The sequence below is a fragment of the Nicotiana tabacum genome, chromosome 8, assembly GCF_000715075.1.
Source record: "Nicotiana tabacum cultivar K326 chromosome 8, ASM71507v2, whole genome shotgun sequence".
NCBI lineage: Eukaryota > Viridiplantae > Streptophyta > Magnoliopsida > Solanales > Solanaceae > Nicotiana > Nicotiana tabacum.
The window spans coordinates 90,705,435-90,722,917 of NC_134087.1; positions in this window are offsets into that span (position 1 = coordinate 90,705,435).

Genomic DNA, 17,483 nt, shown 5'->3' on the forward strand with positions numbered 1-17,483 from the left:
CACAATTGTATTTTAAATGCGCCTAAAGGCTTTTCTACGGAGAATTATTCATGATGCCTAGTTATAACATGTGAGGGCCATAGATTAATTAGGATGGCACACCTCAATCTAATTAAAAGAGTTACTTTTGCACAACTATTAACTGAAAGAAAAATGATATTTGTTCTAGGCCATCAAGTATTTGGGCCAAGTCTGCCTTGGGCTTTCACCCGCAGAAACTATTTAAAAAGGGAATCGGGCTCGAAGGTGGGCCCATGGAATGTGAAATGGCATTTCAAGCAAATGGCTCAAAAATCCAGGCCCAAAGTAAGCCGATTTTAATGAAAAGTAAATGCTGAAGGGCATGGGACTCAAGATCGAGTCCAAACAAAATGGAGGAGACATTTGAAGCTTAAGAAAATTGGCTGATCCCGTTTTACCATGGTCAACATGCAACAATATGATGTACAAAGCTCTAAATGCTACAACACCCAAATAGCCATATTACACATCTAAAAGAAACAATGTTTTGAATTTAATCGAATTAGTAACATGAGGATAAGTCTATGCAGCATTCGAATCTCAATTTAGCCCAAGCCCAATTATAAACAATTTGTATGAAATTCAAACCTCAATTTAAACCTTTCTAATACAAACAATAGTGAAAATCCTACACGATTGGAATATTTAGCACTAACAACTTATTATTCAAATTACAGCTCATCAAGAACACAAATGTTCAAAGCAGACTATAGAAAGAAATAAGCTTACGAGATTGTTATGTGACCAACCCTGAATTTGAAAATCAACATTGACTTTGAATAGATTTAAACGAAACCAAAAGAAGTTCATCATATGACCTAGATCCCTACTGCAAAAAGCCTTGAGCATTCTCTATACCCATGACAGGTTTTATCCAACTCACAATCCAATAGAATGTACTGAAATCTTAAATCAAAGCTTTACAAAGTGATACAACATTAGTAACATGAAAGAGTAAGTAGAATGCATATAAAAAGCTAGACTATTACAGAAAACTGAATGAAATTAAGGAACAGGGGAATAGGATTCAACAGGCAACTCATATTCATTAGAATTCCATATCGGATTGCATATTTACACTTCACATGCTATTCACAATCCTAGAAGTACCTGAAGGTTAAAAATAAAACAAGGAGAATGAGGATTTTAGCAACAACAGTAGATCAACACATCAACACAGCAACATTCAGCTCTTTTAAACCAATTTTTGACCCTAAACAAATCAGAGATCCCTTAAAACTTTTAAACTCTTCCAACAAGGAAAACCAAAGGAGGCAGAAACTTTGAGAGTTTTTCAGGGTGTGAGTGGCTGCTTAAAATGAAGGAAAAGGGTCTTTATATAGGCACTCCTAAGGCAGCCCTAGTCTGATTAGCTAATTCCCCCCTCTACCCCGTATATTTTTGGTCATTTTACCCCTTAAACCCCTCCAAAATATCTGAACCCTTTGTTTCTTAGCATGCAAGTCAGCCTACCCTTATCCTCTAGAAGTTTCCTATAACAGAAAATATTCCCTCACACACCCAAAACAACCCTCGACACCCCTGTATTTATATTCAGAAAATCACTCCTGGGTCAAATTAACCCAAGACCCAAACCAAACTCATGGGCTTGTGTACTAATAGCCCAAACTGAATCTCAAACCATAAAGTAATGAATTCAATCAAAAACTTAAGCAAACAACCTCTGAATTTAAAAAATGGACTTTAAAAGAAACACTCGAAAAGCAATAGTTTATTAACAAATGCAATTAAACTAATTGTTAAGCTACTAAGATGTCGATTCAAACAAAAATAAACACTGAAATTAACAGAATAATTTAAAATTGGAATTATGCAAAGCAAAAAAAATCAAAACCTAGATATGCTAAAACACGAAAAGTAGGAAAAATAGGAAAGGATATTAATTATTACCTAAACAACTGTGGAAGAAAGCTTTGACAAGCACGGACCAAACAAAAGGGGTTCGAATAACTCTAGGATGACCTGAAATGAACGCTAATCGGTTGTTCTTGCCAAGAACAATCGACTAGCATGGATCTCGAGCCAACACGAGCCTTGTAAAACCAACGAATGGTTAAAGGAGAAACAAACTCGATCTTTTCTGTTTTTGTTAGATCCGGCTCTGAGAGCATTTGATGGGGATATTAGGAAATATGGTAGTGGATTAGGAATCAGGGGTGGGTGGTGATTGTGTGGTATGAATTTGGGGTCGATTGGGTTGCGCCGCCGGCCGGTGAGGGTTTGGGGCGGCTGGGTTCGATTAGGGTTTGGTTAGAGATAGATTGAGGGGGTTCGAATGGGGTATGGGGCTAATTTCGGATAGTTAAATACCTGAGGGGTCTTATTTCCGGGCCGTTGGATCATTGAAATCCAACGGTTGCGATGAGGGGGGCAAAAACGACGTCGTCTGGTTTGAGAATGGGACTGGACTGTGTTAAATGGGATTGGGCCGGGGCGAAATAGGGGTAAGGGATTTGGGCCTCAGCTAATTTGCCCAATTAATAACAACCTTCTCTTTTGTTTTGTTTTCCTTTTCATTTTTTGCCCTTTTTCCTTTTTCTTCTTTTTTTATTTTTCTTTAATTAACAAAATTACAAATTAAATTCCTAAATTATCTAAATTGTAAATTTACCATAATTATCTAACTATAAATTTAAATTAAGAGAGAAAAATCAACAATTTACGAATTAAAGACAATAATTGTAAAAATGAGCCAATTTTTGTGATTTTCATTTTTAATAAAGCAACTAATTTACTAATTAACCTTAAAAATGTAAAAATAAATCCAAAATGCAATGCATGGTATTTTTGGCATTTTCATGATTTTTTAAAAAAAATAAAAATAAACATGCACAGAAATGCAAACAATTAACATAAATTCCCACAAAATCCTATAAAATTGTAAAAAATGGAAAAGAAATTCTTATATTTTATGGGAATAATTTCTATAGGGCAAAAATCACGTGCCCACAAGTGTATCACTGTTGTAACGTGCAGCTCGACCCAAAAGTATCCTCACAACACAGGCACTCGGCCTTACTCACTCAAAATCTCATAAGCCACTCGGGCAACAGTAAAACTTGATGCTCAACCCAAAATATTATTTAAAATATCATTTAATATGTTAAAATAGAGTAAACATGGTTGAGTTATAAAAACAGTAAAATATAGCATGACTGAGTACAAGTTTAAAGTCAAAACACTGAGGAAATATCAGTAAAAATCCCATAAGGATCTAAATAGTTGGCACTAGGCCCAAATATGACATTTAGCCCAAAACATGATGATAGCAAATAGTTTTCAATCAAATACATAGTAAAACCGTCATTCGGGATGGACTAAGTCACAATCCCCAACGGTGCACGACCCCACGCACGTCATCTAGCGTGTGCGTCACCTCAATATAGCACAACGATGTGAAATCCGGGGTTTCATACCCTCAGGACAACATTTAAAATTATTACTCACCTCGATCCGGTCCAAACTCTAGCCCGTGATGTCTTTGCTCCTCAAATCGGCCTCAACTCGTATCGAATCTATCCAAATCAGAATCAAGACGTCAAAATATGCTAAGGGAACGAAGCCCATGCGAAAATAATCAATTTATAACATCAATCCCGAAATTGCTCAAACCTGGCCCCCAGGCCCACGCTTCAAAATCCGACAAAAATCATATCAATAGAATCCTCATCCTCCCACGAGTCTATACATATCAAGAACATCAAAATCGGACCTCAAATGGCCCCTCAAATCCCCACTTAAAGGTCTCTTAATCTCAAGCCCTAATTACCCATTTTTGCATTGATATTTCCCAAAATTTCACCACTAATTAAGCCTTTAATAACATATAAACGAGTTACGAAGTCAAAAACCTTACCTCCACGAGATTATCCTTTGGTTTCCCCTTCAATTAGCTCTCCAAATCCTTCTCCCGAATGAAATATAGTGAAAACCCACTCAAAATCGCGAAGGGGACCTTTTATACTTTCTGACCCAGGAATTTTCGCACCTGCGGTCATTGTACCACTTCTGCGGTCCCGCTTCTGTGGCTATTCCACCGCATCTGCGGTTTTCATTTAAATGACCATTTCCGCTTCTGCGGTTTACACATCGCACCTGCGCTATCGCAGGTGCGCCCACTTCACCGCTTCTGCGGTTTCCGAACTGGCGAGTGAAGTGCAAAAGCTCAAAATGACCGGTCGGGTCGTTATATCCTCCCCCACTTAAACATATGTTCGTCCTCGAACGTGCCCATAGTTGTTCCAAAAGCCAATAAATCACTAAATAACTTTACCATGCAGATACACGGGGGTAATCCCATGTCACCCTATCTCATATCTGTCTGATACCACAATGTAACTGAAATTTCACAATCCAACCTAGCCCATAAACCTTAGAACCACATTTCCACTTCTGAAATCATCCACAAGATCAGAATCTCACATCTATACTCTATATAAGCCCGAACAAGCTGTAATAATCCATACCTGCAACCTCAGGTACAATTACATGATATACCACATAACTCAAATACTTGTAGCGATAACTTCTAATCACAACAGCTGCACACAACAACCGAATACCGATAGTAAACCTCTTACCAACTAAAATCTCATTCCAACACCCTCATATACTACCAATGATAAATGAAACATGTAGAAAGTCAATAACCATTTTTCAGATCAACCATTCATAAAGCCATTCCTCCTTTGGCAAGGACTCTAGCAAATTTCTGAGCGGAACATCGATATTATCCTTCCGGCATACTGAAACCAAATTCGTTTGTATTCATTTTAGATCCTGACGATCTCATGTACTCCAACACAACTACTCTGGTGACATGACACGTTAATACAATCTAAAGCCATAACTCGTGCAACCTGCGCACCAATAAGAAACAATCCGAACGTACTCAAATCATGCAAAATGACTCAAATGAGAGAGATGTACCGCAAGCTCACCAGTACCGCCACAACAAAATGCTGGGAATCCGTCACACACCGCAGAACTAGAACACTCGAATCTATCCCACAAGATCATACCTCTACATAGCTTCGCTGCAACTCGCGACCCTATCCAAACACTGGTCCTCATAAAACACCTCCAGTCACTCTGCTCAAAATCGACAACCACGGGCAATTTGATGTCTAGAACCAAAGCAAATTATCAAAACCACGGTGAAGCAAATACATAACACCACACGAACCCGAAAGGACATAATCGATACACCATCCATCGAGCAATACCCAGTACTCTTCCCGCTCGACTTCCACTATGAAACCCCAATGGAACCGCACCATATGTGCCTATAACCAACAAATCATAATGCCTCGCAACACAGAAAAGTAACTCATAGATCACCTCAGAACACTAAAAGCTCAATAACAACCAAATCAACACATCCCTCTCCTATAGCAACTCGAAGTCAACAAGGCTGTCTCTATGCAGAACACACATCTATATAAGTGTACCAATGAACCCCTTATCAAGGAGTTCCTGAAGCTACTCCTTCAACTCCTCTAACTCCGCCGGTGCCATACAATATAGTGCCCAGCACCAAATCAATACCGAAATTAACTACCATGCCCGACGACATGTCCGAGAGCACGAAACACACTCGAAAAATCCCTCACCACCGGAACTGAATCCATAGAAGAAGTCTCTGCACTGACATCCATCACGAAGGCCAAATAAGAAAGACAACCCTTCCCAGCCATCTGTTGGGTCTTCAAAAATGACACCACCCTACTGGGAACATAATCCATCGAACCTCGCCACTCAATCTGTGGCATCCCCGGCATAGCCAATATCGCCGCCTTAGCGCAATAGTCCAGAATAACATGACACGAAGACAACCAGTCTATATCCGATATTACATCAAAATCAAACATATCAAGCAGCAAAAGATGCACTCGGGTCTCCAAACTTCGATAGTCACTATATAGTGCCGATACACATGACCCACAACCACAACATAACATGTATATGAGAGCTCCCAGTCTCCAACTCCATTTAGCACATGAATCTCTATATCCGATCCCAATTCCACTGTCCGAATATATAACACACCTCTAATACCCAATCATTCCACGAGAGGTACTCTTATAATTCTTCTGTGCCACTAAGCAAACTAGAATATCAGCAGTAGATTTAACAAGAGAGTGCCGCAATACTACCGAAGTACCATCAGCTTAATCACATTGCCTTTTTCCGAAACGTATACCCTCGTCAAGTCAAACCAAATAACAATACCATTTCCTTAATCATCTAAAGCTGCCCAAGAATTTGTGACCTTCCTTTCCAAACTAAACCATGACCTTACCCATGCCAATCTCGATCCTACACCACATACCACATCTACTATACCCTCATAAGGTAATCATGAGAACTTCATATCCCTTCCGAGCTATAAACATCTACGTACTCAACTAGCCAAGAACTTCCCATTGATCCCATCAAGAATAAAATCACTACACATCCCATGCTCCCCACGCCAGTAGAAATGAACACCTCCAACCGTAGTAGAAATCGTCAAGAACCCTCCGAATCCCCTTTGCACAAAACCAAACCAACAGGACTGAATCCTTCTAACTCAACCAAGCTACGCAAGAATTTAAACCTTAGAGCATTGCCACGAAGCACCTGTAGAAACTCATTATCTCATAAACACCCAAAGAACTAATTGTATCCCTTACTATGCCGATCCGACCTACTACCAAGCTATCCTATTTATCCAAGTTCCTTCTGAATTACCTTCGAATTAATACTTTTCCTTGCCATAATACCGCAATCCTCAACCCAAACTAACCACGCGAGACCCAAGCATAACACCGCACCGTCTAAGGCTCATAAGCCGCAGGATACTCTCTTAGATATTCCCAAACGGACCACATTCCAATTGCCTACCCTGAAGTGACTTCCTGTGAATCCGAAGCCATTACTTTCCTGATACTGATATATAGAATCCCATAATTGATATCGAAATACCACAAGTCTTGACACCCTCCAAATGCAAACCTTAGTTTCTAGCCAAAAGTACAACTTGAAAATCTCCAATTATTACATGTAAATTCTTGAACACATTAGAACCATCCTCGAGATTCATTCACTCTACTCAAACTGCAATTAGCCTGATCAAACGAACCGAACAACCTGTGCCTCATTAGCATTCTGACACCGCAGAATGTAACCTCACCCTAATACAACCAAGCAACTTCCTGCTCTAGGCACCACACATCCTTTACCAATAACCACTCAGGACATTCCGTGTTTCTCATACACCTAGGAAGCATATTATAACCTTTGCCAAAATTTTCCTATACTCGAGCCATCCTTGGTCTCAATCTCCGTAAGCCATAACTGATTCACCAGCACGCCTCAAACTGGAACCAGTATAGCACAGAACTGTGCAATCAACCTATCAATAGCTGACTCCCCCGCTTGGCTCGAAGCCATAGGTCAAAACACACACACAATAACTCATAACGCATATACTCTATTACTACCATAATACCATAGTGAGATTAAACCCAATCCTTTATAAGCTCGTGAAACACAGACGATCTAGTACTTTAAATCTTCCACAAATCTCGCATTCGCAATTGAAACAGTCAAGCCCACTCTCTTAGGCGACCCAAATTCAAATTGCAACACATATATTTCAATGGGAACAGAGATCTTCCAACAAACGACATAAAAGATTACACAAATTTCAAAACAAACCGCATGAGGTAACCCACATGCTTTGCCTCAACTAACATCTTTTTATACACTTCCACCATCATAGACATTACGCAGTCACTTGATCTTCCTGAGTCTGAACTCATATCACAACGTGAAATCCACTTCACTCCCCCAACTAGAAAACATGAAAAGATTCTTCACACACCCATAACTCGGGGCTATACCTCAAATCAAGATAGAAATCAGGCATCTAATAGTTCTTCTATCCTCCAGCAGACCCTTCTCATCGCTTCCAAATTATATGAATACATCTCGCAGTCACATCATACTCATCACACCACTATCCAATCATCACTCCCACTAATAGGGACATTATCAGCAATACAAATCCAAAAGCACGTGCTCACACAATCGACGCCTCAATGCTCAAGCTGTAGGAAAAAACCCGGCCCCAAGTCCTCCAGGCTGGCCTAACATTAATGCACAAAGATCATATCTCGCCTCTCGATTAGGGAATCGTAATGCATCGATGCATATCTGATACTGAGCGCTTATACATGCATGAGAATGCGAGGAAGGAATTCAAAGAGTTATATTTCAAGCTGAATCAAGGACACACGATAAAAATTCAAGAATGTGAAGTTTTTCCTAAAGGTTCTACAGCCTCCCGAGGATAAATACAAACGTCTTTGTACCGATCCGCGAGACTCTACTAAACCTGCTCATGACTCGTAAGACCTATGTAACCTAATCTCTGATACCAACTTGTCACGACCCCAAGCCAGTCTCGGTCGTGATGGCGCCTCTCGTGAAGACGAGGCCAGCCAACACAATTCCCAAATTAAGTTTTAACAATTTTAATAAGTCAATTTAAGTCATTTATAAGAAATGAATGCCAAGATTTAGCGAAATAGAACAAGTGCGAAAATAGATACAGCCCGACATCGGGGTGTCACAAGTCATGAGCATCTACTAAGGTCAAAATACAATGGAAAGTCTGAAAATGTACTAAATACAGTCTAATGAAATCTAGAGGGAGAAAAGCAATGATGCGAACGACGGGCAGCTACCTTGCTAAACTCCAATGACTTTGTCTTTGAGCAACTAATATCCGCTACCGGGTTCAGAAATACCTGAATCTGCATACAAGGTGCAGAGAGTAATGTGATTACTCCGACTCAGTGAGTAATAATAATAAATGAAGACTGAGTAGTAAGAAATCACGTAAGGCACATCAACAGGCTATAAGGAAGCAGTATAAAGCTAGTAAAAACAATGAAACCGTGAAAACATGTAACGTCACCTTAGTTCAATTTAAGCTTCTTTAAAATGCCCTTTTAACAGTTAAGCAACTAAATGATAGGGAACTAGAAAAGGATAAACACATAAAGAACTACCCCTTGGGCACAATACCAACAGAATCAGCCCCTCGGGCAAACACATAGAACAATCAGGGCTATATCTCATATCACAATGGGTACCCGCGCTCACTGGGGGTGTGCAGACTCCTGGAGGGGCCCCTTACAACCCGAGCGCAATATCAAACCATCTCGTGGCATCATCAATAGCCTCTCGGCCTCGTATCAACAAGCTCCCTCGTGGCGTACAATCTCAGGCCCTCGGCCTCATAATCATAATCATAATCAGTGTATCAGTGCTACGGCGTGTAGCCCAACCCAAAAGTATCCTCACAACACAAGCCCTCGGCCTTACTCAGTCAAAATCGCATAAGCCACTCGGGCAATAGTAAAACATGATGCACATCCCAAAATATTATTTAAAATATTATTTAATATGTTAAAACATAGTAAACATGGCTGTGTTATGAAAATAGTAGAATATAGCATGATTGACTACAAGTTTTACTAAGGATCAGTAAAAATTCCATAAGGGTCCAAATAGTTAGCACTAGGCCCAAATATGGCATTCAGCCCAAACATGATGATAGCAAATAGTTTTCAATCAAATACGCGGTAAAACCGTCATTCGTGATGGACTAAGTCACAATCCTCAACGGCGCATGACCCCACACTCGTCATCTAGTATGTGCGTCACCTCAATATAGCACAACGATGTGCAATCCAGGGTTTCATACCCTCAAGACAATATTTAAAATTATTACGCACCTCGATCCGGTCAAAACTCTAGCTCACGATGCATTTGCTCCTCAACTCACGTCGAATCCATCCAAATCAGAATCACGATGTCAAAATATGCTAAGGGAACGGAGCCCATGCAAAAATAATCAATTTACAACATCAAACCTGTCCCCTGGGCCCACGCTTCAGAATCGGACAAAAATTACATTAATAGAATCCTCATCCTCCCACGAGTCTATACATATTAAGAACATCAAAATCGGACCTCAAATGGTCCCTCAAATCCCCACTCAAAGGTCTCTTAATCTCAAGCCCTAATTACCAATTTTTGCACTGATTTTTCCCAAAATTTCACCACTAATTAGGCCTTTAATCACATATAAACGAGTTTTGAAGTCAAAAACTTACCTCCACTAGATTATCCTTTGGTTTCCCCTTCAATTAGCTCTCCAAAGCCTTCTCCCGAATGAAATATGGTGAAAACCCACTCAAAATCGCAAAGGGAACATTTTATACTTTCTGACCCAGGAATTTTCGCACCTGCGGTCCTTTTACCGCTTCTGCGGCTATTCCACTGCATCTGTGGTTTTCATTTAAATGACCATTTCCGCATCGACGGTTTACACATCACACCTGCGCTACCGCAGGTTCGCCCACTTCACCGCTTTTGTGGTTTCCAAAGAACTACTTCTTGGCCGCATCTGCGGCTGCCTTCCACTTGTGCGAGCATCGCACCAGCGGCCTCCCAACTGCAAGTGCGGTTATGACAACAGCAATATGCTTCAGCTGTCCCAACTCAACTTCAAACCCTCCGCCAGCCATCCGAAATCACCCCGAGGCCCTTGGGACCTCAACGAAAAGCACAAACTAGTCATATACCACTACCCAAATTTATACCAATCTTCGAAACACCTCAAACAACATCGAATCCATCAAATCATATCGAATTCAAGCCTAAGGTTCCAAAATCTTTCGAATTTCGCTTTTAATCAAAAAGTCTGCCAAACCACGTCCGAATGACCTGATATTTTTCACACACATCCCAAATGACACAACAGACCAACTGCAACTCTCGGAATTCCATTCTGACCACTATATCAAAATCTCACCTAAAAATCGGAAAACGTCAAAATTCTAATTTTGCCAATTTAAGCCTAAACCTTCCACGGACCTCCAAAACACATTTAGATCATGCTTTTAAGTCCCAAATCACCTAACGGAGCTAACCAAATCATAAAAATTTTGATCCGAGATCATATACCAACAAGTCAAATCTTGGTCAAACCTTTCAAATTTTAAGCTTCAAATTGAGGACTGTTTCTTTAAAATTCATTCCGGTTATCCTGAAAACCAAAACCGACGATTTACATAAGTCATAATACATCATACGGGGTTAGTCATGCCCAAGAACTAGAGAGCGAAGTGCAAAAGCTCAAAACGACCGATCTGGTCGTTACAGCTAACTTTTTTGCTTCCGAAGGCCTTCAGAGGTTAATCCTTGACAAAGATAAACTCACCTTCGAGCGGGATCAATTGGTGGCCTGGCGGGATCAAATTGATGCTCACCTCCCGGAACTAAAAACACAAGCTGCCGAGCCCGTTGAGTTGGATGCTCGATTGCAGCAAAATGAGCAAGGGGTAGTGACCCTCAGCCAAGAGGCCGCCCTATTAAGGATACAATTTGAAGAAGCTAAGGCAAAGTGGGTTGAGGTCCAAAAGGTCGTTCTTGCTGATGCCGATTTCGAGGCTGCCTCTATTGAATGACTGAATAAATTGGAGGCAGCCTTGAACTCCAAAGCTGAAGAAGTTGTTGCTGCTGAGGAGAAGCATGCCCGGATGGAGGAGAAATATAGGAAGGTCAAGGAGCATAATAATGTTTACAACTCCACTATCCGTGACCTCGACGTCAGCCTTCAGGCCATTAGGTCTGAGAGGAATAACCTTTCAACTGAGGTTGACCGGCTTAAGGAAGAGCTTCAGTGCCGAGCGGCTTCTCACATTGTTGAAACAATACACTCTATGTATAGCATGAGGAGAAAAACCTTGTAAAAGGCCAAAGTAGGTGTTATTGACTTTGATACCGAGATCGCCATGGACCATTGTTAATACCCAATTTTTATCTATATATTTTTAATACGTATATATACTTTCCAAATAGCATATATGCATATATAAGCATGCATAAGCATTTTTTATAATTTTTCTATAATTGTAAAGGCTTCAAATTGATTTATTTCTTCTCTTTTACTCATAAAATTTCCAATAATTATCCTTCAAATTATTATTGTGGTGATTTAGCCATCTAAATTCATTATTTATGCCAAAATATTGTTTAAATATTTTAGTGCATTTTTTTTACAATTGCATTTGCATTTTTTAAGCTAATTTGCATATATTTGCAATACTAGCCCTATCAATGCATAAATTACATTGTTGATGCATAAAATGATCTTTTATATTTTTAAAATGTTAAACAACTATTTTAAATCATTTTAGTACATGAAATTATTTTTCAGCAATTATTTATTATTTCTTATAAATATATAGTGTTAAAATGGCTATTTAAAATTTAGCCTAATTTCATTTCAATTTCAGCCCCAATACCCAACCCAATTTTTGATTAAATTACCCAATCCCAATACCCGTCTAACCCTAACAAACCTACCCGACCCCGCTCTTGTTAGATCCTGGCCGTTGATCATTTTGATCAACAGTTCATATCTCCCATTACCTAAAATAAACTAACTTATACCCCCCAAACCCTAACCATTTCCCACCTTACATCGCCGCCCTAAAATCATCTCTGCTCTCAAACGCTCTCACCCTAACCCTAATCCCCAATCTCACTGACCCCCATCTATGGCTATCTCCGATAACCTTTCACCACCTCTCAAGCCTCCAATGGCCTCTCTCCTGTCATGCTTGCCATCTCTAAGGCCCTCAAGGGACCACAACTATGTCGACTTGCATCTAGGGTTCATCTCTCGCCTGTTTCAGGGCATTCCGATGTGATTTTGAGTGAGATCATCCTATATTAGCCACGATCTATGGTTTTCTAAACAGGTTTCTTTATCTCTGTATGGTTCTCTTCGAAATCCTAATTTCTTTTCTAAAAACCTCCTAGATCTGTACAGATCTAAGGTGATTTGAGTTTGTTTCCTGTGAGTTTTACAATAGCCTTGAGATTCTTTACAAGAATCGTATGATTTCAAGTGATTTTTATCTTTTTCTAAAATTAGGGTTTCTGGAATTTCTTTTTTAAAATTTTTTCGATGATTCTTTGTGTTTAAATGTCTGCTTCTCATACATTTTTTGGCTAATTTTATGAACCTGCTACAACCCTAGCCCGTTTGTACTGAAAATTCTAATTTTTTGGGGTTTTCCGTTTGATTTCTGGATATTTGTACATCTGATTGTGTTCTTGTCTTGGGTTCTTGTGTGTTCTCGTGATTTTCTTGTCCTAATATGATTTTACTGAATTTTCCTAGTTCGAACTTTCACTGATATTATGTACTTGTGTTCATACTGACCATTCGTGCCAGACTTGTATACTTCTCCTTGAATCAATGTTGTTTAACTTTTGTTTTATTGAAATTATGTATCGATTCCTGACTACTCATACTTTACCTCATTTTATATGCTAAACATGTTGATTCTTTCATGACTTTCTCTTCGACTGAACCCTTGATTATTCTGAATCCCTTAATTCCTGATTTAATTTGAACACTTTTCTTTTAACGTTTGATTCTTACCTCTTTACTCAATTTGATTGAATTTACCTGCCTTAATTGTTTTTCCCTGCCATGTTTGTATTCCGCTGATTATTTATTGATTTATTTACTTAATTAAATTGTTGTGCATTTACCCCTAATTACCTATTCTATACCTAAGCTTTACTTTATTCTTTTCCTTAAATACTTAGTTTGTTTTACCGTTGATTGTACTGTCCCTTGATTAAGGGAGGATCTAGCTGATTTACGTATGACTTCCCTGATTTACTACTTAATTGATCTTTTACCTTATGTGTCAAGCTTTTGATTATTATATAAACCTCATCTTCTTTTAAGTTCAGAGGACAAGAACAACGAACACTAGTTCAAAAACTCTCTCTTATACTTAAGCGTTCTACTCTTTTCTGTTACTTGCTACTTCTATTGAACTAGCAGGCTGTAAGCCAAGGCTAGTTATTGCACTACATTGCTCTATACTTTGTGTCTGATCTCCTTAACTGGTATGTCCCTAATTAAGTTTTGAAAATCAAACCCTATGTGTTTCATTCCTGCATTAGTCCCTCAATTGTGATTTCAATTTGTATTCCCGTTTATCTCTTTGCTCAGCATGTCTAAAGTTCTATCCTGCTCAATGTATGTTTTACATTCTGCCATCTCTCCTGCTTACTCCTTTGCTTAATATGTCTAAAATTCTGTCCTGTTCAATGAATGTTTTACACTCTGCTTACATCTTTACTTAGCATGTCCAAACAATATGCTTAAATCATGTTCAAGACAGGCCAACTATTATTTATGTTCTAAACTATTTACTAAGTCTCCAAGATCCTAAGTGTATATGCAGTTTGTGACTGTATGTTTCTACTATTCCTATCCTTGTACCCTGAAGTGATTCTTATGTGCCACAATCCTTTCATTCCCATGTGAAGCTCTGTTGTTAAGTGATCTGAATATGACCAATTGCTTGTTTGCTGCTTGATACTCTTCTCAAACTGTCTTTTACCACTAAGTTATTTCCTGTTTTCTAAAAAAAAAACTTTCCTACTTCATCTCTGTACTATTTTCAAAACAAAAATATGTCAAGCACTCTCACACTACTCCTAGATATTAGGTTCTGCCACTCTGGCATGTGTACTTCCTTGAGATCCTTGAGATTTCTTTGAACTCGGTGTCACGACCCAAACTGATGGGCCCTGACGGGTGACTGATTCCTATCTGTCAAACACCCCTAAGCATGCGTCTAAGATATGAACCTAAATAATATCTGCTACATTACAAAAATAACAGACATGAAGGAAAAATGCCATCAAGGCATATGTACGTATATATGCAGAATACAGTGGGAGAGCTGGCAAGGCTGCTATAGACAACCATACATCCAAAACTGTACGTATATAGGCAGAATACAGTGGGCGAGCCGGCAAGGCTGCTATAGACAACTATACATCAAAAACTAAAAGCCGACAAGGCCACATACAACCCAACTAGACATACTGTCTACAGACATCTAACAGAAACATAACTATACAAAGACGGGACTGAGCCACATCATACTCATATACATATATATGTACAAACGTATCGTACCAATATCGAAAGCAGCTCCATATCAAATGGAGCACGCCAACTCTCGCTGATCAGGGATCCTAAGAAGGGGGACCGTCAGCTTGCCTACCTGCACCTACGGGCATGAAACGCATGCCCCATGAAATAGGGCAAAAATGTACTGAGTATGTAAGGAATGACATTTAGTACATAAAAGACATAGATAAAACATGGAATACTGAAACACATCTTTAAATATGAATAACTTTGTAAATTCTTAAATGTTTATAACATCATGCACATGCGTAAAAATGTTGTGTGATGCATAGGTATGGGTATACATAATATCATCAAGCCACTGAGAGCATCCCATCATATCGTTTCAGCCACTGTGGGCACATCATCAACATGTACCAACTGATCAGGTAGTGGTGCGTAAATAACGCCATAACCTTTTTTCATATCCCATATACATATACATACATATATACGTGTATATAACACCGTCTTAGTCATATTTCGTCCATTGTGGGCAACATCATCATCATATACTAGCTGATCAGGTGGTGATGCGTATATAATGCTGTAACATTTTCCCCGTATCCCATATAAATATAATATACATATATACACGTATATAACACCGTCTAAGTCATATATCAGCCGTTGTGGGAAATAACATCATCATATACCAGCTGATCAGGTGGTGATACGTATATAATGCTGTAACCTTTTTCCCATATCCCATATAAATATAACATACATATATACGAGTATATATGTATAAATGGATGAAATACATGAAAAATACGTAATAATCTTAATATTCCTTCTGGATAACCTTTTTCAACTGTGTATTATTCTAAGACCCATGAACAGGAAATAATAATATTTTCCATGTGGAATCAAGAATATAGACACCTCTAATAAATCTATGAATAGAGTAATTTATGAAAATTGTGTATTTGCTCATTTCTTCAATATAATTTGGATCATGCCAAAAGAAAGAAGGGATGGCCTTAACATATCTGGAGTAGGGAAAACTCCGTATAATATTCTTGGTGAAGATTACACCGTACTCTTTTAGAACCACAAAATTTGGACGGAATTAAGCTTCTGCTCGTTGATGTACTTGAATGCGTGAGCTTCTGTCCTTGGCGTTACATTATTTGAACCAAGAAAGAAAATTCTCTTGCTTCAGGATTTTGTTGATCATTTCCTTTGGTTCTGTTTCCTTGTCCAAAAGATAAACTTAACTTTTGATCTCTAGTGTAGTTTAATGAAATGCTGAAATGTTTCATTTTCTTGCCTATTAATTCCATTAAGCTTAGGTAGTCAGCCACCTACTCCAACACGACCATGAGTCATTGTTTGGAAAGTGGTTGGCTGCCACGTGGGGGTGGTATAATATATTAGATTTTTATTCACTTATTAGTAAATTGGGTAATGTACCGTTACCCGGTAATTAATCAACTACCCGCATAATTTAAAAATTACCACAAATTATTTAAAATTATATTTATTTTTAAAATACTTCATATATACTTTATATATTATACTGCCATGGTCATATAGTACCTTGTATGGTACTAGTTCATAATTATCGGGTATTCTCGCTCGACCCGTATTTTATTCCAAATTGGCCACTTTTAACGAAACTCGTTTTCTTTAATCTGTGTACCCCCTTATCCTTCATAACACTTATTTATCGCTTGTTATAAATAGCGTAAGTACGTTAACGTCAAGATGATTTCATCCCCGAGTTTACGTCGTTAACTATAAAAGAAATTTTAACGTACGAAAACGCGAGATGTAACGCCCTTCCCCCCTTAGAAACATTCGTCCTCGAATGTTCAACTCCCCATGATCTATATAACTTTGGCAAGGTCGCCTCTGTAACAATACCACTACCAACTCTCCTTGTAGAAGCTTAATAATCCAACGACACATAGGACCATAATTATGAATAACGACAATGGCCTCTTATGACCAACGACAATAACCAACATAAGAATTTATATACATACCTTGTGATTATGAAGTCTCAGTTGGACCCTTATCAGGAGGAGAGAATAAGTAGGGATATCTAAACTTCATGTTTTCCTCGGCCTCCCAAATCATTTCTTCCACATTGTTGTTTCTCCAAAGTACTTTCACCGAGGCTACCTCCTTATTTCGCAGCTTGCAGATTTGTCGGTCTAGGATAGCAATTGGAACTTCCTCGTATGATAAGTCTTCTATAATCTGTACATCATTCGTGGGCACCACTCGTGTAGGATCGCCAATGCACTTTTGTAACATAGATACGTGAAATACCGGATGGACAAACTCTAATTCCGAGGGAAATTCTAACTCATAAGCTACTTGGCCCACTCTCCGAATGATCCTATAAGGCCCAATATACCGT